Here is a 23998-nt window from a genome sequence, read left to right as displayed (position 1 = left end):
AGTCAGTGTTTTCAGTTCCTCTGATGGTATATCCTGAATTTTCAATGCTTTTTGGACCTGTCTATATGTCTTCATTTTTTTTCCTCACTAGCCCTTCAGAAATCTAACACAGTTCCTTTTGAGCAATGGTAGTTAATAAAACCAAAGACTGACTACCAAATCAGATGGACAATACAATCCCTGGAAAAGATAACTGCATAAAAATCCACCAAACTGGTGGAAGCTTCTCAATTTGATCAATATGGTTAAAGATATGTGTAGGCTTATAACTTTGCATAATCAGTGTAGCTAGACCAATGGTTTCTATTTCAGAAAAAAAGTATTAAGAGAATTTATTAAATCTAGAATTTCATTTAAAAATTGGCCTTTCAGAAAAACATTCAACCACATAGAATCAAAATAAATTTTGAAGGTTCTTACAAAACATTTTTTTGGTGGGGGGTGGGGAATGCATTTTAAGTTCAGTAGAAATAAGGTCAAAGTGTTTCAATAATACTTTAGTTCTCGGGTGTAAATTATATCATGGTTACCAGCGAACCTCAAAACGAAAAATAATTTTGAAACAAACAGCAACATTATATTCCGAAAAATGTAGAGAAAGCTGTTAGCCTATTGAAATATTTTGTTTCAAATTAGAAAACACCTTTCAAGCAAATTTAATCAAAATTGATACTTTCCTTTAACAAGTTCAATTTTGTCAAAATCCTGTTTCCTGACAGCTGCAGTTATAACTTATATTTAGAAGCTTCCAAAACATTTTAATTTTGAGGTTATTATACAGATACTTCCAGTGCTAAAAGAGAATATTGTAAACACTGAAGGCTTAGAATAGCCTTTTCAAAGCAGGATCAAAAGCTTTAAAATGTTGCACATGGATATGGCTGGGGAATTATTTCAAGAGACAAAAAACATTTGGAAAATGTTTGGAAAACACTGCTTTCCATAAATTTATACAAAGAAATGAAGCCTCAAGCTTTTGCTAAGGAAAAATATCATATCACATCCTCCTGATTATTCAATTGTAATATATTTTGTGTGTTTACTCACACCTAGCATATGAGACATGAACTCTGGGACAAGGTGAGCAGATTTCAGTAAGGGAGGCTGGTGCCTGCTGAACACCCTTTATTTACACCAGAAGAGCTGCCAAAAGAGGAAAAACATAAAAGATAGGGAGCAAAAGCAATCTTGATAGCAAGAAATAAATAAACAAGGACTTCTTTATCTTTTTCTTTCATTTTAGTTTGTTTTTTAATGTAGAAGACACTTGACCTATTTTTAAAGGCATTTTCATGCCACCATTCCTTGGAGTAGTAGAACACATAGCACCCACCATTGCTAAGGCAGAGTTCATTTCACTAAAGGTATCCAGAAATCTAATTATCTCCAGAGAACTTGCTCTAATTTTAAGGTTATGCAAAAGATGTTAACTAATCACACAGCTCCCAGATATTTGTAACATGCAGTGTGACTCTGAGGTTGCATTTAAATGAGAGACAGGCATGACTACTGATGTGTTGTTTGTTAGTGCTGCACAGCAAGCAAAATGCTACATTGCACAGTGCCAAATTCACAATACTTCATCGGTTATGCTTCAGAGATAACAGAAAGCATACAACACTTAATCAGTGTTCAGTGTTCCACAGGCTATATTAAATAATAATAATAATAATAAACTGAGAAGTACTCCAGGAAAAAATAGACTATAAAATTAATTACAAATTGCAAATATGGTGCAATGCAAATGAATTCAAACAAGGAAAGCAAAATGTTTATTTTTTTACCAAACATCGACCCGATTTGGAAAACTCAGGCTTCCTGATGAATTAAAAGGCACAGGTCAGGCCTTATATTATCTGTATTGGCTAAAAATTACACAAATTTGGGGATGTTCAAATATGGAACATAGAATTCAGAGCATATTCTCAGTTCAGAATTGTTACTTTTTAATAAGCACTTAAATCAAAACTGCTGCAGACAAGTATCAGACTTTCTGCCTATTTTCAGAAGTGGGTGGACACAGAAAATAGAGGTTATTGAATCTGAAAATAATAATGTTGACTTCTTTGGAAACAATGCCATTGAGTGGGTTTTTTCCCCTGTGAATATCTGTAAATAAAACCAGCTAGTTATTTTATAACAAAATCTAATTTTCAAAGGCTGTAATTTAATGCAATCAATCAATAGCAAATATGAAACTATATGTAATATGCATGCTTATGTCTATTTTATATATATGTGCATTTATATCTATAATATATATAAAGACAATAATAAATTATTAGAAAATAATATTATACCTCTCCTGCAAGAGTTAACATTTATGCCTTGTCATTCATAATTTGAACAAAATTACAATGGATAAGAATGATAAATAACTGTTATCTCTAAACCTCTGACATGTGAATTATTTAATTAATTGTTCCCATTTTATGTTACAACACTAAGCATATTGAAATAGGCCCATACATATTTCAATAGGTGTATGTTTTAAATTTAGGGCTACATCTTCATCAGACTAAATCAGAGAATAGATAATTAATATTTAACTTCTATTAAAGCATCTTAAAATGTATGGTCGTAACCACTACCTTTCATTTAAGACAGCCACATGAATATATATTTGTAAATTTCCTCTTAATTTTCAAGCAAATGAAACAAGAATATAATTTCAGAGGGCACATAAATGGCAAAAATCAAAAGAATCTAGGGTTTAGCAACCCAGAGAATGCATGTTGCAGAATTAATATCCTGATCAGAGAGTTGAGGGGAAAAAGAGAGAACCTCAGATGAACTAGAAAAAATCTACAGAGGTTTATATACAGGGCATATCTAAAAACTGTTGTGGATTTCCAGTTTAAGCTTAGTGGGAAGAAAGGAAAAAAAAGCTAAAAATATTCCTTGGACCTATGGTATTTGCCATAGAAATTGAATCTTGCTTTGGAGCAAGAAGCAGCTGTTACTGAGAAATATGGAAATAATTTACCATAAGAGGCAAAGATGTGAAGAAAATAGATTCTAATCTGGTTCATAATATTATTGAATTATTATTTTAAAAGTCAGAAAAACAAAATAAATGAGCAAACTTTCAAGCTATCAGAGATAAATGCTGACACTATGGGAAAAAAAACCAGAAGATCACTTAGTTAACTAGAAAGCCAGAGTGCAGAGTCTCAGGTGTTCCATGAAACCCACCTTCCAGCTCAGAGGGAGTCTGGCTTAAAGAAGAGAAAAGAAAGTCACAGAGATGAAGAATGAAAAAGCTGTTTACACTTAAATATAAAACATATCAGAAATGCTGAAGAGCCTAAAAAGTCTGGAATCAAAACCGGAATCCCATAATTAGCTATTCCTATTTAGGAATTGTGCCTACTTAACCCAGATTTCTAATCTGTCTTTGAAAAGTGAACTGGAGAAGCTCAGGTAGCCAAAATAAAAAGGATGAGCTAATCAGGGGCTTAATTTTCATTATTGACAAGAAGTATATCTCATCCCAGGAAAACGACTTTAACTTTCTGTGTCTTAGACACTAGACAAAAAAAAAAAAAAAAAGATATCCACAGAAATAAAGCCTTACTCAATGGCAATATTTTTGCCAGCACTAGTATTCAGTTAGAAAAAGTCATTTGGGGGAATAATTAACTTTAAACCCTCCTCTCCCCAAAACAGAGATTTTCAGTATGTTATTTAAAGTCTACAGGCCAAATTGTCTATCAATTAACTCTGACTTCAGAGAATCAGCAAAAATGCAGCTGCAAACAGTAGAGCTTTGCTAGAATGAAAATGTCTTTCCAACTATGTAGTTTTGAAAAAGCCTAACATTTCAAGGTCCCATGCTTGAGAAAAGGCAAGGATTAACTGCATTTCCACTGCTAACCAGTCTACACTACTTTGATGCTTAAATAATTGCTAAAACTAACTTACATCACTGAGATTCAACTACAGTTAAATGAATAAGGACCTATATATGCATAATATATATTTTTACACATTTTTATTCTAATGACTTTGCGATCCATTTTGTCTTACATATGAACAGCTTTTCTGTTCAAGAGAAAAAAAATACTCAACAAACCAAAACAGCAATACTTGCTTAATATTTCTGTTTCTAAGTAGCCCTGTAATTTTTGCTTCCACACAACTTTTTCTTGACCATTTTCAGAAATTTAATCTAGGTCATCACTTCATGTCTGAGCCTTCCTGTATCATACATAGCTTGCCTGAAAACCTTTGGTTTTTATTCAGTTCCAGATTATATCCTTTTATTTGTATGTTCCTTTTGATGTTTCATCTCAGCTCTCTGTAGATATTAAAATAAAAGCCGATGCACATATGAATTTGAATGCCATACTAAAATGAGTATAGAAGATGCAGAAGAACAGAGATTAAAACTGCATGTGCAAGAGAGGAGACTGGAAAGAGATGGGACTGTTCAGTGGGACAGTTCAATGTGTGAAAGATGCTCAGAATTTTGGATGATTACCTAAATTTTATCCTGAAAACATTTAGATCTCATTTTCAGAAAGAGCTGAAGCTCAGCAAGACTCCTAATGGTATTATCACTTCCTAATTCCCTCAAAAAATTTAGAGCTGTGTTACAATTAAACTGTGGGTGACTGTGAACTGTGGGTTCAAATGAGTAATTTTCATTTGGGATGTCTACAGAAATTTAATTAGATGGTCACACTAGTGATCACTCAAAGGCTTAACTAGTATCTTATGAAGTAAAGCTGATGCCCACTAAGAAACTCTGTTAAGATAGTATTGGGAGAGGAAGCTTAAAATGGCAAAAAAGCAGAGCAACTTATTTATAAAGGGTATCCACCTTTGTTAGATTTCTGAAAATAATGGCAGGAATTAATAAAGACCATCAAGAAAAAACGTATGACAAGGTTGAGTGACATTCCACATTTGGGTGGCTAAAGAACAAATCTGTAAGGAAAACAAAGTGATTGCCTGGAGTGCAAAGATCCTGTCAACATGAAAACAAGTTAAACAAACAATTTTATTCTTTTAATTCATATTGAAGACTGTATCACTGTGATGTAACTGAACTCTTTAAAACTCAAATCAGTCAATCTCTGTAGCACTTTGTAGAAGAGCAAGAAGCAGAAAATAGAAACTTGACAGCTCAATGTACCTTTGCCCTGACATTAACTTGTCAACACTTATAACCCCAGAAGAAGAAATCAGAGAAGAGACAATATATAAATTATTCTTAATAGCAGTGACAGCTGCTGTCCTTTTCCTCTCAATACATGCAAAACTCACTAGCTCAGTTTCATTATTATTTTTATTGCTGTTATTATTATTATTATTACCGCTACTATTATAACCACCTTTTAAAAAATGTCTCCTTATTTTAATCTTTGAGAGACAGATAAAACTGCTGTAAATCCAAAACAAAAACAACTACTGTTTTGAACCTTTCATTCTACCACCAGCAGGAAAACAAAAATCTTCTCATTAGCAAAACTGGCTGGGAATGGAAGCGAAATCCCACTCTACTGGGTTCCAGAGCTTCCCAGAACTGGGATCACAGCTGCATAGAAATGACATGCAGTGCACTGAAATGACACTCCAAGCCTTCTGGACTGTGGAAACTTCAGAAGAACCTTAAAAACAAAGATAAACAACTCCACTATTCAAGGCAGGAGCAACGCTGCTTTACAGCTCCATTTCAGAAGTGATGTCCTTCCCAGGCACTGCTCACTGGAAGAGACAGAAACAAATTAAACTGTTCTTTGTTCCCTTTTCAGAACTCATCAGACAGTAAAGAAATGTAAAAAGTTCCCTTATGCTGATAAAATCTTTCTGTAACCCTTGATGAATTCTGCTATGTTGAAAAGTCAGGAGTTAACCAGAAAACCCCACAAGCACTGCTTGGCCTGCTAGGGGATGAATGAAGGCTGGAGCTGAGGGTCTTACTGTCCCACAGGTCTTTCAGCACCGTAGGCTGAAGCCCAAAAAGCAAGAAAATTGATCAATTCCCAAAAGAGACTAGGGCCTTTCAAATCTTCCAGGACCTTATAAATCGTCTGGGAGCTCGGTAAAACCTGAAATATTTGCTTAATTTCTCTCCCTGAAGGATTGCTCTTGTGGGTGTGAAGGTTTGGGGCACTTCAGACTGCCTTGTGGATTTGTTTTCATTTTGGTGAGTTGCTGCTGTGAGCAAAAGATTCAAAGTTTGTCCAGTGGTATATGTAAAAGGGTCTTCCTTTGAACAACAGAAAAAACATAATGAATTAGACTATTATAGTTTTATAGGTGAAAAGAGCTAAAGCAATTGAAGGAGAGGGAATCTAGGCACATTAAACAGCAGTATCGCTTGGAAGCAGGACCAGCATTTTACAATGTCTAAACAATTTGTTGAGGAGGCTGGTAAAAAACTTGAAAAGGGACAAATTTGGAAGGATAATTAGAGAGGATCAAGATGAAATACTAGCTGTCAGGAAGCAGAAAGTACTTTAAACTAGTGCTAGCAGATGCCTCAAGTATTACTCTGCACAGACAAAAGGAAAATGTGTGTGGAGATAACCCCAACTTATGAGAATAAGGGATAGAGTGATAGGGAATATGAAATACAGTGATTATTGATGCAGTTCTTTTCTTCTCACTTTGCAAAAGACAGAAATGAAAGCTGTATGAGTCTTTGCAGGTAAAAGGTTATGTAATTATCCAAACATACCTGAATTCCTAGTCTAGGAAATGCAATAAATCTAGGAATTGTCATTTGGTTTTCAGTGGGAGGACAATGTATTTCCTTAGTGGTAGTTAGTTTCTTAGTGACTGTTTCCCCCTCTGCACCCTGTACCTTTCAATTAAATCCCAGCAGTGTTAAGAAAATGGAGGTAAAATGAAACAGCAGTCATTCAGTGGCTAGAAATAATATGCTTGCCTTTATCTACACACACTGAATGGGCAAAAATATATGATAAAGGCTCTTACATACACATAGGCATCATATTGTTCTCATAGCACGGGACAAACAGAAGGCAGTGTGACCTGTTGCACTGCAGAGATGGCCAAACCAGGTGGATCTGAGGTCACACACAGCAGACAGCTTTGCTGTCTGGAAGTGCCCCTATTTCAGTCTCCTACACCAACTCACCATTTTCTGTAATCCACATGTAATGCTTCTTTCTGTCTCTTTCATTCTTTCAGAGGTAAGAGGTTATCTGAAAGAATATATGGGGGAAAATAGCAAACACTAACATCTACATTCCTAATGGTCACAATATTCTGAAGGGGAGTATTGGTGAATTCCTTTTATTGCTTACTTCCAAACAATAGGAAGCAATCCAGTAGGAAATATTTGACAGGACAATGGAGAAAACAAATACACAAAAATTCTTGATATAGGATCAGGCAAATGAAAAGATGCAAATATATGTGATTCATTTTCCAGGGCAAAATACTTCTATATGATGTCTGGTATAATTAAGACTCTGAAAACTTTTAATACTTTATACACTTTATGCATTTTCAGCTAACCAGAACTGTTTCTTTATTGGCTATTTTATGTGAGTGCTGAATAGCAGTCCCTTTTTGTAGCTTTTTTTCCCCTACAGCAACTACTGAAGTCTTCATTTACACTGCACAAATTATCCTTAGCAGCAGGTAGGAAGCAATCAGCAAGGTGTAGCTGGCAATAGGTCTATTTTCATTACAAGATGGAGAGAGCCAAGGGACATGACATTTGTCCAACATAGTCAGGGAGGACTCTATTAGGAAAATCAGCTCTGGAGAATTGTAGTCTTGCTGAGGAGAAATTGAAAGGGAGAATGTGGGAAAGAGTACGGTTGTTTTGTTTGGTTTTTTCTTACTTTTTCTCATTAAGGGAAGAAAAGACACAAGTAAGAAATAATTCAAATCCTTTAAAAACTTCCTACAGTGCCATAAAATGCATATAATTCTCCTGCTCTTGAGTACGCTGGGCATTTCAGAGTACATTTGTGAAATGATTTCAAGGTGACTCATTAGTGGAACTGTTAGCAACAAATTTGGAGGAGGAGAGCATGAGGATTTTGGAGATAAAAGAGAGTCATAGCTAATGCATTTATATTACACTGGATAAATTTTTTCAAACAATAGTAGAATAAAACAAAGGTGGGAGGGAAATGGGCAAAATAATAATGACTTAATTTTACATACCTAACTGAGAAACACCAATTGAGAAACCAAATGTCCTAGAGTGTCCCTTGAAGGTGATTTCAGTCCCCCAAAGTTCTTAATTATCTTTTGAAGGCGACTATTCTTTCTTGAACTACAGTGGCAGGAATTTTCCCCATTATACATTATTATTTCTGGTTTCAGTTCTCCTTTGAGTATTCTCTCTGTTGCCTCCCTCCAGTAAGCAGGAACGTTGTATGCTTTTAAGTATTTACTGAATGTTTTACAAGGAAATATTTTTTCTAGAACTGTAAATACAAAGAACTCCTCTAAGCAAATGAATGCCCAGCAGGCTGTATTTTCTTTCCTTTTTAAATAATACATTTCTTTGCTACTGGCCTTGGAACTGAACTTCCTCCTATACCATAACAGAGGAATAATTGTATCTTGTTAAGTTCCAGAGTAATAGGTTTTTTTCATACATAGTCAAGGAAAATTCCTAATATAGTGAAAACTGTAAACTCAGGCCTGAATAAAGGCTACAGTCTTTAGCTAAAATTATTAAATATAGAGGCATCTCGATAAATTCTTACATAACTCTACCTTAAATGTTATCTTCTTTAAAACATTAGCATTTGCATTTGTTTACCTGAATAAAAACCCCAGAACACAGATGAAATTATGCCTTTGTCAGAGATGGTAAAATGAAATATCACACTGCTTGCTCCAGAAGTCTGTTGCACAGCAGGACACTGAATCCTTCTCTTCTGAGTCCTAGGTTAGCAGGAAAAGCCCATCTCCATCTTCAGGGGATTATACCTATAACTGAAAACGGAAAGGAAAACAGACCAGTTCTCATCTCTTTACTCATCTTTCACCTCTCAGAGCATGAGGAAAAGGACACTGTTAAGCTTTCTCAAGGAAATTGTCTCCTGTGATTCTTTTCGTGGGATATAGAATCCCACGTCTTTCCCAAGTACCTAACAGTTAACTGAGACATATGAAACTAATGAACATTGGATGGGCAAGTTAAAATGTAGTAAAAAAAATTTCTAAGGATTTTAATCTACTTTAAAGTCTAAAGGCAAGGATCTTAAACGAATGCATAAAATATTAACATTGCTTCAGAAAACTCAAATGGATTTCTTCTCCTCACAGAAGACACGTAGTAAACCTACAAGCTCCATAGAGTAAGAGACATGGAGAATGTTGTAAAGCTGGGTAGGGGAAGAGGGAAGAAAACAGAGAAGAATAGAGCCAATGCCTGTCTTAACTTCATGGAAAATCTCCAAGTTGCTCTGAAGTGTTGGCCAGAAATGATAGTTCACTCTTGATTTTAGAAAACTATTCTCAGATCAATATCTTTTGTTGTTGGGTATTGGATAGCACACCTTGGAGAGAGAGAATACTCTTTAAATTATTTCAAATGCCTCTAACACCAACTGCACATGGCAAAAATTCATGCTCTTCAGTATTGGACAATTAAAACTCAAAAAATGAAACAGGCCTCAGTCTCACTGTCTCCATGTGAATTCTGAACAACTGAAAGAACTCGAGTTCTTGTTTCACTTTTTTTTAGTTGCTCGTTTATCCACATATTTTCCTTTAATTTTCATGCATCACAATTAATGTCAGTCCCTAAAGCTTTGCATGGTGTTCTTAAGAATAACCAAGTATCACTCATCTCACTTTGCAAAGAATATTGAACAGGCATGGTGCACTACTAACCCTTGATCCTCAGTCTGCTCTTATCTCCAGACTATACTCTCTCTTTATGGCTCTATGCAGATACTTCATCAGATCACATTGCTACAGAATAAAGCCCCACGCTATAAATGTACACCTAAACATTCCTTTGCATGTTCCCATAAAAATAATTGGCATTTTACAGACTAAATTTGTCAAATCTAGAAATCTCAACCAAAATCCTTGCAAATAAAGATATTAAGCATGGTTACTTTGAAATTAGGCGACTTTCAAAATTGCTGCAGTCAGACAAAGATCGTGTTAGGAAACTTCAGCAACTTCATTCACTGAAAAATATTTTTTCTGATCTGGAATCTCCAGCCCAACCTCAAATACCCATTAATACAAGCTATGTGTTCTCTTGTGAGCTCTCTTTGTCACACAAAACAAGGAACATGTAAAAAAACAGTGTAAAGAAAAAAACTTGTTGAGCTGAACACTGAACTTTTCAGTTAATAATTTTTTTACAGCATTATATTAACTTAATTCTATGAAATAAACTCATTGCAGAAAACATAACTACAGCTAAGCCTCTTAACTTGAATTTCTATTTAATTTCCAGGAGAAAAGAATTTTGTTCTCACTCCTTGTCAACTGACTCAGGTTTAAAGCTTCTTTATATACTTGAGTTGGTGCATATATTTGAGTTGTTGTGATGTACATCTCTACTGCACTACAATATACCCTTTGTTGTGCCAGTTTAAATATCATCCATACATGAAAGGCAGTGAAATTCCATCAGCCAGTTTTTTCTGAAAGCAAGCAGTGTTGGAACAAAATCAAACCCATCCGCTCCTCTCTAGCTTTCTAAAACTTTCTCAATTGCTGGGATATGGGAGAGAAATGCAATTAAAACAATTCGCTAAGTGCTTTATTTGCCACCTGCCATTCATTGAATACCTGCTGATAAAAGTGAGTTTTTTTTACTTGCAGATTTGTCCTGATAGACGGGAATTATGAAAGTTCACGAGTGCTCTGGGAGCCACATGAGGATAAATTTAGATTTAATCAAATCAAATCAGGTTTGGCAATAAAGATGTAAAAAGTGAATTACTTTCAGCTTGCCCCAAGTTGTTTACCAGAACCAGGACAGCTTCTGAAGGCAGTTTTGTTTAAAAACTGTAGAAAACTTTGTGCTGTTCAATTCGTCTGTTACTCTGTTAGCTATACAATTCACAAGCTGTTACAATTGTCAAAAGGTATTTTATCCAAAACTTATCATGTGTTCAGAGGTGCTTACATAATGTTATTTTAACGAAACCTTTTAGCTGTCACTTTTTATGCTATAATATACTTGTGATATTAACTATTCCTATCCTTATATCAACACACTCACTGGTCAATTTCAGTGAAGGTGTGTGTCTCTATTAGTGTTTTATATTAGATCTTCCCTGCACTTCTAGGGTGAATGTCCCATCTGTTTCTCTTTGCTGTGAGATCTGCTTGTGAAGAATCAGCTGGTGCAATAGTGAGGTGATATGAATGTGCAAACTCAAGGTAGCTGGGAATGCAAGATTTGAACAGTGAGTCCAGCTGTAATTGTTAGTACCAGTAGTTAAATTTTGCATATTCTCTTTCTTTTACATTATATCTTTTTCCTCCTTGCTGTTTGCCTCTTAATGTAACTGCAGAGAAAAAAAATATGTACTCAAAATGTGAGCATTTTTCTTTTAATTAGAGAGCTTTTATAACTAATTCTCACACTTTACTAAAATGCACCTCATCCTACAGATTAAAGATGTTGGAAGAGCTGTTATCTGCAGCACATCTCTAAGTCATAAATCCATATGATCAGATAGGGTAGACCAGAAATGCTCTGCTAATGTTGAAGTTTGTGTATAACTGACTGAGACTATTCATCTGACCTTATATGTTACATCATGGAATTGATTCAAATCCAGAGCTCAAATACATAATGTAAGTTTGAGAATGTAACGTAGTCACAGCCTCAAAGCTTAGTTATATAAAAAAATATTTCAGTAGTCAATTTTCATTGCTATTAGAATGGGCTTCTTGCAGATTTGTGAGAGAAAAACTAAAGCTATAGACATTATCTGTACCACAGTTAGGGTGCATGAAGCAGAAGGTTTGTGTGTACACTTATGAAACCACAGTGTCCTCTTGGCATACACAGGCCTCCATTGTCTTTTGAGGATATTAAACACAGGCATCATGGGTAGACATATATACCGATTCTGATTTTATTTTAAAGTTCACTTGAATACTTTCCAATTTTAAGACAACAAAGACCTGAGGCTGAAAATAGTAACAACAGGTTCTTAGCACCATTGACACACTGGGAAAAAATTGTAAAAAATTCAGAATTAGCCAAGTGAAATTTATAAAGGGATTTATTTTATATCAGTGTCCTTATGAACAAATTTACTCAGATTATAATTGTCAGCATTTAGAACACCAATAAAAATAGTGCTTTATGCTACAACAGTGGGCAGAGTTTCATTTTAGTAAATCAGGGAGGTGCAGCATTTTCATCTCAGCAAGTCATTCTAAAAACAAGGTCACTATGAAATCATTCTTTGAACAGACAGGTGGGAGAGAAATCTAAAATTTCCTTAAATCCTTTAAGGATTTTAACTGGCATGTGATAAAGATATAGTTAGGTTCTCAAGTACAATAATTTTGAGTGAAATTGAAAAGTAGTATTTTCTCTAGTTAAATGCTTCAGGTCTGTGATTGGCTCAGTTTCTTAATCTTCCATAATGGATATTAAACCGAAACAAAAATAACGACAGAATTATTGTTAACTCACTTATATGATGATAATTGATTTTACATGGACCATGCCAAGGATATTAAATTTAAAAAAACAAAAAAAAAGTAAAAAAGAAAGCAAAGTAATGAATGCTAAAAGTTTCTCTTAAACTAAAAAAGCCCCACCAAACCTATGGAAAAAGTTGGTGGTTTTTTTCCCCTCTAATGAAATGAGCTCTTTACATATAAATTATATTGTAATAACAGAGCTCCCTGGTGGAAAAGAGTTCCTTCTCCTGCTGGCAAAAATTAAGATAATCACAGATGGCTAATGATCAAAAATACTGACTGACAGCTCTGAAGTACAAGGCATAGATAATATTCTCAGAGCTAGAGTTTATTTATACTCAGAACTGGCTTTAGGCACCCACAAAATGTGCATTTGTGATGTCCTATTACAATGGAGATTTTTTAGCCACCAATCCCTGTTGCCAAGGTTTTTCCTTAAGACTAAACTGATCTCCATTATTTTTGCACCAAAATACTTGTGTGTCAGCATACCCGTTATTTGAAACAATCTGTAACTACCTGCATTTTCTTAAACATGTAGACTATTACTTTCAGTAGCATTATAATTAAAATGTACATTTTGAGTTCTTAGAAATACTGTATTATACTTCAGGGTTTATATACTGGAGAAGTCAGTGAGGGCAAAGAAACTCATTATTTTCTTGAATTTGAATGATGGTGTACAAAGTGTCTGGTTTCTTTGGTAGTGCTCAAAAACCCTATAAGGAATTTGGTCTTGCTCTCACTTATCTTAGATGAATTTTTACCTGATTCAGCCAGGAGGTGGATGAGCTGAAAGGTAATTCTAGTTTTCTCAAATGTTTCTTATTTATAATTTCATGGCTCCTTTAAAAACTTTGCTGAACATTTTGTGGAGTAGAAACCTATCTTTAATTTCAAAGCACTGACTGTGTTTTAGGCTTGTGATTGTTATAGCCCTTCAGTACACATCCAACATAACATCAAATGTTTTCTAATAGAATGTCTGCCCTATTGAAATATAATTTTTAGCTCCTGGAACGTAGATGAAAACCTGGAAAGATATTCCAGACCCGTTTAAAAGGTTTCCTAATAAGAATGCCAATTTTAAGTACTCCCCAAATATTACCAACTGTCTATTAGCAACATTTCCCATGAAATATTATGTAGTAATGGATATCTGAAGAAGTTTCTACTCCTTTACCCATTTAACTTTCAGGTACATATTGAGAGGATGACACAAAAAAGAGCAAAGTTCATTGAACTTTGCAATTGATTTTTTTTAACTTCAGCAACAAGGAGAGAGGGAGAGAGAGAGAGAGATGCTACTTAGGAAATGCTACACAAAATTACATGCCACTGCAGAATGAAATTTTCAAAATCCAAAACTGTAGGAAAACCTACAGTCAGAATTTGCACTTACTTAGACTGTGCAGTTCATCTTCACAAGCAGCATAAACAAGGTTTCATTAATCACAGAGTTTCCGGAATTGTTTAATAAACCACCTGATTTTCAACTAAGTGTGATTTTTGGACATAGGCTAATGATTTTTGTGCTGACAGCAATAACCTTGCTGATGTGTTGCACAGTCTCAGACTTAATATAGGTTCACATCCTTTTCATTCAAGTATCTGACCGGACCCCTGCTACAAGAGCTGGAAGCCCTGGGTGTAAGGAGCACCTGTATATCAATGCAGATCCTATTATGCCAGAACAGTGTAAATTTTACAATGGCAGGCATGTAGCTGGAATAGTAAGTAATACAAACCTTTCCCCATTTTTGTAGCAATGCTGAACTTCATCCCAACTGAAATGATTTCAGCAAGTTATTTCATCTAAACATATGTAATTCATAGCTAAATCTGTGACTTACTAGCATTCTAGCAGCAACAAATGCATCAAAAATTTCTTCTTAGGTTAAAAACTGGTATACAGTGTTACACATCTCAGAAGTCAGTCATAAAAAAAGGAGAGAGAAAGAGAGTGATTGAGAGAAATGCTATTTTTTGTTAAATGAAAGAGGTGTTAGGAGCAACACAGGCTTCAGAAAACAGGACTTTTTAAGAGCATATATTCATTTTACCTCTTTTGAAACCCAGTTACAGCTAAGTGAACCATCACAACTAAACTATTTCACTGAACAACAATAAACCAAAACGAGTAGAAGTACTAAAAGCACGCCTGAGGCAACAGAAACTTTGGTGCTAATTTCCATCTCTTTCAAGTGCATTTGATGAATGATGTGACAAAAGAATCCTAATTAAAGTTGAAATCCTGAATACTAAATAAATTAGAAGTGCCACTACATTCATCTTGTACAATGATAATACTGCTACTTCTCCTCCTTCTCTGTGCCCCTTTGCTTACATCTGCAGCACTAACTCAGCAAAGGGCACTGCCAGCACAGATGGGGAAATGGATACTCTTCCCCAAACAGAGAGATAATGGGACAGGCTGCTTTGTTTCCCTTCACTGCCTTCAATTTACACAAAGACAGCCTACCAGGAGCATTCAAAGTATTTTTAGGTATATATTTTTCCTCTCAAATTATTTAAAACTTGACAAGCGACACTACACTATCTGGTCTTTCTTTAGTAGCCCTAGAAAAGTGTTTATGGCCATTAAATTTTTATTCCTTTTATTACTGGAGAATCATTAAGTATATATATACTTGGAGTAATATATAATCCTAATGGGTTGGAAAGCAACACTGAAGAGATGAAATTCTATGGCTTGTGTCACACAAGCCAGGCAAGACAATCATAAATGACCTTAAAATCTATGAATCTTTCAAGGAGCTGCCCCATTCAATAAGCAGACTGGAACATGAATTATGACTCCCGAGAGACATCCTTTCCCTGCTCCCCTTTTGTTCCAGGGAGCAACTCTGAAATACTTCAGGAAGAGTTTATATCCCCAGTGTGCCCAAGCAGTAGGCTTGTCTTTTTCCACTCCTTAGAGAAAGAGGGCTGTCAGGGGAGGAGGCCCTTCTATTCCCACCACAAGTTCACTCAAAATCTGCCAATGCCAACAAAAGTGGTGCTTCAGTGTCTCCAAATCCCATCTGTACTGTCTAAGGCCAGTGACACGAGAAGTTCCAATCAGGAACTCAAAGAGAGCCATGTAGTCCAATCTCTCAACTGTGTCAGTGACTAAAATATTGCCTGCCTGTTAGGAAAAAATGTAAGAACATAATAAACATGTAATGATACATCTCCAAATTTTTCTCCCAGCTCACAGCAATTTATAGCAAATTCTGATTCAAATTTTATACATTTGTATTTAATGTCTCATGATGTTCTGCACATGCACAGAACACACATGACTGCCATGGTTAAACATTTCAACTCTCAACTGTGTAGGTCACACAACACCAAGTGTCTTCTTTAAACTTCTTGCAGTGATATCACACTTCTTGTCTCTTCTTAAACAATGTCGTTTTCTTTGTATTTTCTAAATTACAAAAATCCCCCACTTTAATTTGAGGTTTTAAACAAGTTTTTATATGAAATTCTTTTTTTTCAAGAGGAAATGAAAGACAGAATTACCTTAATGAAAAAGATTGCTTGCTTGTATCTGATGTATTTTAAGACCTGATTTTACACCTAATCTAGCTCATGACATTCTAATGGACTACATTTTTTTTTAAGTACTGTGAATGAAAATGCAGCTTGTATATAATTTCCAGAATTCTTGTCAGTATGTGAATTTTGCAGCCCTAATTTTCAGCTATGAATTTTGGACTGATGTTTTAGAAAGGATACTTCTTGATCTGAACTGTAATAGTGATCATTTCAGTGATCAGAGTGGATTGTAGGGCTAATTATTCTATATAGGTAACTATATATAGGTTTAATAAATTGCCTAAATAGGAGAGACATGCTGAGATACATATTGTGTGATATTATTTATGAAAGTGCCTATCTTGCACATGAACAATTTAATATTTGCAGCACCAGCTCTTGAATTTTACCTCTGCATTCTGCTACTAACAGTAAAATATCTTGTTTCCAATATAACTCAAGATAAAGAGAATTGTCAATCCATCTTTAAAAATGCACAGGATAACTAATTACCTTACTAATTCTCTCTCAAAAAAACACCCTGTGATACAAGTATGCAACTTGGATTTTCCTCTATGCAAACCCCAGTTTGGCAGGTAAATATCAGACTTTTATTTTCTCCTGGGTTTTTGAATGACTTTATATGTATGTTTTAGGGTGCTGGTCAAGGATAAAGAAGACAAGCAATAAATATTTGAATAATAAATGGTTGGAACTTGAGAGCTTAGTAATTGACATGTCTGCTTTGTAACAAAAATACGAACTGAAGCAGGACAGACTTCTCTAAATTAAGGCAAGAAATTAACTTGGAAATTTGTCTTTTATCATATGAGTCACTGCAAGCTTTCCTTGCTTAGGGATAGACTAGGTTGTATTTGGGCTTCACCATCACTTTGACTTCATTATCACTGACCTTGATCCTTTCTGCCACTGTCTGCTCTGATCCCTGGGGATTAACTGCTCAAAGGTTATTGACTTACATACGTTGTCATCTCTGAATTCTTAATAATTGATTGTCAAAGCACTTTTGCACCATGCACCTTGCTTTTTTTTGGCAGAACAAGTGCCCTTTCTTAGCTCAGTGTTCGGCTACTCTTCTTTGGGGTATGTGAGTGTCAACTGGCGTGACAAGGCATAAAAATACAATATTGTCAGTAATGACCCAGTTGGTAGCCATCAGAACACTTGGCTAAAAAGTCAGAGAAAGGTTTCCAAATTCTTATGCTGTTTCTTTGTGGTGGTTTTTTGAATTTTTTTCCCTGGGACTATGGAAAAGTGCAGCAGAAACTATTGTTATTAAGAGAAGTCTAGATTTGACTCAGGTATTAAAAGGTAAGCATCCTCTTCAAGAACTAGAGAAGAAAAAGTTATTCTGTTCAATATTTCCAAACTGTCAAACGATCTGAAATGAATTGTAAAACTACTAATGAGCCAAAAAAAAAAAAAAAAAGAAAACTTTTGTTAAGTTTGGAAGTTAGAAAGTTATGTCAGGCTGGCAGGTTTGACAAAGTCTCAGTGAAAATTATGATTAGGTTTGTTGGCTGGGTTTGAGAATTTTGTTTTTTCTTTTTCTAATTTTTAAACTGTCCTATCTTCAGTGGTTTAACTGAAGAATTGTTCATGTTAGTGAAGACCAGATTACATAAAACTTGTGGCCTTGTATGTTGATTAAGCTTAGAAAATAAGGTTAACTGGACACAACAATTTGTTAAATTTGTTGCACTCACCAGAAAGGTAAGAACTGGTTTCTTAACTCAAGTGTTTTTTTTTTCAAGAAGCTTAGTCTCAGAGACATAAAGAAACATCCTTTTGTTACTAGATAAGTTTTCTGGAGTTGTAAAGTGTTATTGCCACCGTAAGATGAATCTGTAATGTATTAAACAGAGTAAAATGTTCCTGTTGTGTAATGCTTCCCTATCTCTCTAAAGGTTTAGAACTTCTTTTATCACAACAGGGGTAAATTTGGATCTTTTATCAATTTGTTCAAAAAAGCATTCCATTTAAATAAGATGTCTGGAACCGTAGTCTATGGAGATAATCAGTATCTTATTAACCTTAATCATAACAACACATTATCACTATTTGGTTTCATGTTGACTAATTTGCAGAACAATGGGGAAGAGCACACTCAGCACATAAGACTGTTCCTAGTTCTTGGCACTGCATAAATACAGTGACCCTCACTTGAAATGTCAGAGACTTAAGAAAAAGCTGTATCATATGATGAAGGAAGAGAGTCAGGGAAAAGAGGATCATGTAATCAGAGAGTTAGTTAAAAAGTAAACACTTGTTAAACCTCTGGACAAAGTGAGACCATCATCAAACAGATACCAAGAGCACAGAATAAAGGTCAGTTACCTTTTATCATGTTTGTGTAGCTTCAGTTAAACTAACAAGCAGCAGCATGTGCTTAGGGTCATAGTTAAACACTTTTGCCTTGATAAATGAGCTGTGTATTAGGTGCTTCCCTTTCAAGAGCATGGCCATATTGGAACTCTGATCTACAAAAAAAAAAGACATCAGAAAAGGAAGCAATTTACCTGGGGGCAGAAATCAGTCATTTCAGTTGGTAGAAAGAAATAGTAACTGTAAAATAATAAAATAATAATAAGTCAAAACAATAAAATGAAGCAGAAAAACCTCAAAAATAAAACAGATCACTTCAATTTTGGGGAATGAAATTGCAGGCTTTTTTGTTTCGAGATTTCTCAAAATCACCTAATACACTTTATCTTGAACTATTTCCGTGTTAAAGGTACATTTCTTCATAACTGCACACTTCTTGTGAAAACTCTAGTAATTGATCCTGATGATTTTACTATTTCATATGAACCACATACAAACCTACTGCTGAGGAAGAAATACAGCCATAAGCCTTACAAGAGATTTAGATGTCTCCATCCTCAGAGGAGAGACACCTTCTAAGACATTGCTATATAACATATTGTATAGGCCATTGTATATAACAGTTTTACTGAGTTCATTCAAAATAGGAATTTTTGGGGGTATAAATTACTTAGATACTGTAAGACTACAATATTTTCAGTGGGAAAAAATTCTAGAACTGCAATATACATCTTAATAGCATTACAACAAAATATGTTACAGAAGTTTTAGGTTTTGTATTATGAAAATAACTTCTCTAAAAATGTTTACAAAAAAAATTTAGGTGACAACACCCCAAAATTCATTAGAACCAGTTTTACTACACTGAACTAGAAGAAACATGAAAATCTTCTGTCTTTTCACTGAATTATGCTATGCCACTATACCTCTTTAAATGTATACAGCAGCTTAATAATTACTGTGTCGCAGCATAGCAAGAGTGTCCTTTCATGATTTGCACTTCATAGAAAAATGTGAATGTGCAAACTTCAATTGGTCAGAGCATTCACACAGAATAAGATTCTACTACAGGCTAAACTTTTTAATGGTCACGGAATCACAGAATGGTTCAGGTTGGAATGGACCTTAAAGATCGTGAATTCCAACCTTCTTGCCATGAGCAGGAACATATTCCACTAGACCAGGTTGCTCAAAGTCCCATGTAGCCTTGAGCACTTCCAGGGGTGGCCATCCATCGCTTCTCTGGGCAACCAGTTTTGGTGCTGCACCATGCTCATAGTGAAGAATTTCTTCCTCATGTCTAATCTAAACCTGCCCTCCTTCAGTTTAAAGCCGTTCCCCTTGTCCTATAAGTACAGGTAATAAGTACCTCTCCAGCTTTCTCACAGACCCACTTTAGGCACTGGAAGGTGTCAGGCTGTTCTCTTCACCAGATTGAACAACTCTCTCTCAGCCTGTCTTCATAGGAGAGGTGCTTCAGTCCTCTCATCATCCTCATGGCCCTCCTCTGGACTCACTTCAACAGATCCGCATCTTCTTACGCAGGGATGCCGCAGCTGGACAGTGCTCGGTTGGACCTCTTTCCAGGATAGAGAGAATGGTAGCAACATGCTTTGGTAACAGTTCAAAACCTGTTTGCTGTAAATCACAGTAGGATATCACTATCACTGTGGCAGTGGTGCTGCAGTCATGAATGCTAGAAGGTTATAACATTTTTTTTAGTAGATAAGTTTGTGAAGTGAAAAATAATACAGACCAACTCTTCTTCAGGTGTCATACAGAAACAGAAAGTCATAATATATTCAAAAGTTTCTATAAAAATGACAAGAAGCATTTGTTCTTCCTTCAGCACAAATTTGTTTTACTTTCCTTTTCTATTCTTATGTTCAACCATAGTAGCTGAACACATGAAAATTTCTCAAAATATCAAATCAGTTTGAAACTCTGTAGTCCACATTCTAATATTAGAAGAGTTTAAATTATAATGGAGAATATTTCACCAAGAAATTATTTAGCACAGTGCATAATAATTTTCTAATGGATTTTTTAACAAAGAAGGAAGTAAAATAGGATGAGAGAGGTAAACATACAGCAAAGCTAAGTACAGTGACCAAGGCTGATGAAGAAGTTGGAATCTGAGAACGCTTTCAACTATAAAGTTGAAATGAAGCCCCAGCCAGTAATTCTTGACCAAAATCATAATAATGAGGTTTGGGAGACACTGAGAATGAATTCAGCAAGACTTCATTATTTCAGTGATACAGATTCACAGTGCTGTAAATGAAATTATTGCTTTTTTTGTTTCATAAATGGTGAAGTTAATAAAGACTCTAAAAGCCAAAACTTCTCCACATTTTCCTGCTAGCAGCATAGCTCTCTGACAAACAGAATAACTGTGCTTTTTTCTGACATGTCATTGCCCTAGGTCTCAATTTTGTGGTAAAGTATCTGAAAAAGATCTCTAGAAGTCTGGGTTCTAAATCTGCTATGTGCTAGACAGTAAATAACCCCAGTAATTCACACAGGCCATGGGATAGGATTGAGAGAAATGTCTCACACGTACTGTACACGAAACAATTCCACAAAATTTTGAGCTTATCCTGTATAAACAAGCTTGCAGATTTGGGATGCTGGAAGCAAATATCTGTGTGTATATATACATATCTTTATCTTCAAAATATTTATATATTTAATTTATATTGCTTATTAACAATCAGAGTCACATCTAAAACTGTATCTTCATTTCACAGCAAGGATTAAATTTATAAAATAATTTGTAAAACTGAGTCTTACAAATTCAAGGGTTGTAATTTTACTGAAAAGAAGTCTGCTGAGAGGAGATTCCTCTGTTAATGTAAGTATGCTGGTCTGCTCTGAAATAATGCAGAAGATGTACCTGATTTTTGCATTATTCTAAGTAAATATTGCGCATAAAATACAATGACCATTGAGACTTCACCTTAGTGGTAAACAGTAAATATAAAAACTGGAATTAAATTTCTATGTGTTATTTGGTATCTTATGATAAACTATGGGAACACTTCAGTGTAAAAACAAAAGCTGATCTCTTCTCATATCCTGCTGCCTCTCAGTTCTTTATCACATTTTTCTTATGTAGCTGAATAGTATCAGTTCACAACATAAGACGCAACTTGCCTTCACTACATAAAGAGATAATATTTTTGTTCAGCATTTATGTTGATATTTTAAGTATCATACACATTGCTAAACAGTCACAAGATCAAATGTGCATGGCTTAGTTTCCATATAAAAATTAGAAGGTATTAATTTTATTACCACTCTGGCAATATATTTGAAAACATATTAATGAGTATTAATGTCATATGCTTAGCCAAAAGAATTCCTGAAGTCAGAGTGCTATTTTATCTGCTTTAAAGCTTTAGTAATAAGGAGTTTAATATATATTTTGATAAGTATTTTATATCTTGTTAGCTGATAGCTGGAGACAATTGATAAATCTCAATCTGTATACTGTGTATACAGAAATTATGCTGTATTTTGGTAAAACAGAAAGGCTGATGAAAAAAGGGGCTGAATTCCAATAGAGTCTACCAAAAATATCCAGACAAACACAGAAATATTATTTGACTGAAGAATTTTCCAGTCGTCAAGATAAAAATTCCTGAGTTTTTATTTGGTTTCTTTTAAGAAATTCCAAGACCTTTGGGTAATTATTACATAGAAATCAATATGAAACTATTTAGGTTTCCTTTAACAAAATATTTCACGTTTTTTCCTTTCAATTTTTTCAGTCCCCTAAGAGACTGAATTCATCAAGGAATTAGATGAGAAATGGAAGTTCCTGTTTTAGAAAACAGAATGGCAGCTAGACAACAGAAAACAGATGCCAATTATTTGCCAGTGTCTGCAGTAAAACAAAACATTTCATGACATTTACTTTGCCTTAGCAAGGCGGCCGTTGATGTCAGTCAGCAGGTTCAGAAAAGAGAGTCCATATGATCTAGGACTGAAGAAAAATTCTTACACTTTGGTAAAGATGACAAGATGAAAAATACATGGTACTTTTTATAGAGTCAGCTATAATAGCACAATCTGGAATAATGCTCTCTTACACTGTAAGATCAGAGTTGCTTAATAAATTAACTGAAAACAGAATTTGCACTTCTTGGACTTAAAAGCCACATGATAGGATTTCTTTTGTCACACATTGAACAGGAAAGAATTCAAGCTGTGCAATAGAAAATAAGATCTTTCGTCAGCACATTAGCTATTTTTATTTGCCCTGAGCATGCATTTGTAAAATGGGCTAGTCTTCACTATATACCACCCAAGGAATACAGAAGTTACTGCCATGCTGCTTACCTGTAACACACAAAATCATCGTGGTATATATTAATGATAACAAGTCAGGCCAGTAGTAAATAATTCTGTTAATCTTGGAGCTAGGACGATGGTCAAAACTTTCAGTTTGGATTTGTAACATTTTTTGGTGAAGCAAACACCCTAATTAGATGTTATACTGACAAAACATGGTATGCTGTTTGTGGTTTACCTATATAGCAACATGAACTGTATAGATAAAATGCTGACTGGGGATAGAAGTTTTACTCCTATGAGGAAATGATGTCTGCATCATTCTTCCAGACAGATCGTTCTTGCACCAACTAAGTCTTAGATTAAAGGCCTAGAATGTCCACCCGAACAAGCACCTTGAAGAACTATGCTGGCAATGGAAGATAATGCAGCTGAATGGTTACTTTTTGTGCAGGACAATAAATACAACACAAAAATGCATTAGAATCCACAAGGGGGAAAAAATGCAGCATTTACATCTGGTTCTTTAAAATAATTACAGAACACAATACCATCCTTTCATATGGGAACATCTGCTACCTGTAATATCTGTAATATCTCGTGTTCTTCCCTGACTGGAGGGCTCAGTAGAGCAGTGCAGCCAGTGGAGGTCCAAGCATGTTTAGTTATAGAGGGGCAGTTACATGACAACTACCAAACAGTATCCTTCACATCAGTCCTCCTGGCCTGACTCAAGAAAGAGATGTCTGTAAAGGCCTTTCTAACCACGTTGTCTGTCTTCAGTTCAGCTTGTGTTTTTGCAGTCTTTCATTACTGTGGGCCTACAACCACTCTGTCAGTGATACCACTTACAGCCTCGCTCCATCTGCATTTTCTTTACATTCCTCCCCCTGAAATACTGATAACTTTAAAGTTTAATGACATCAACCACCTCTCCAAGAGAGTACCAGATGATAAGAATAAATCACCAAGTCTCATTCAAAAAACTGTTAGCACAAAATTCTGGCACTCACACAAATACAAAATGTAAATACTGTTTTGGTGGCTGTGCTTCTGAGAGATTAAGTGGAGATAGGTGCCTGTGAGATTTTAGCAGGGTTTTCTCAGCGTCAGTACATATTATGAAATGAATCACAGCACACGGAACAAAATAGGTGAACAATACAGCTCCCAG

At 35.1% G+C, this 23998-nt stretch overlaps 1 long non-coding RNA gene across 1 annotated transcript; it reads right to left on the bottom strand.

Annotated features, from left to right (window-relative positions):
• Window positions 1-8764: 8764 nt before the first annotated feature.
• On the bottom strand, window positions 8765-20158 carry LOC106864762 (uncharacterized). The gene is made up of 3 exons (XR_001404507.2): window positions 19898-20158; window positions 18541-18683; window positions 8765-8937 (listed from the first exon to the last, which is right to left on the bottom strand). It is a non-coding gene; the product is annotated as an uncharacterized LOC106864762 (long non-coding RNA).
• Window positions 20159-23998: the final 3840 nt, after the last annotated feature.

Source organism: Sturnus vulgaris, chromosome 1, assembly GCF_052056855.1.
Source record: "Sturnus vulgaris isolate bStuVul1 chromosome 1, bStuVul1.hap1, whole genome shotgun sequence".
NCBI lineage: Eukaryota > Metazoa > Chordata > Aves > Passeriformes > Sturnidae > Sturnus > Sturnus vulgaris.
Note: the sequence above shows the minus strand (reverse complement) of the source record. Positions and strands in the feature narration are given on the sequence as shown.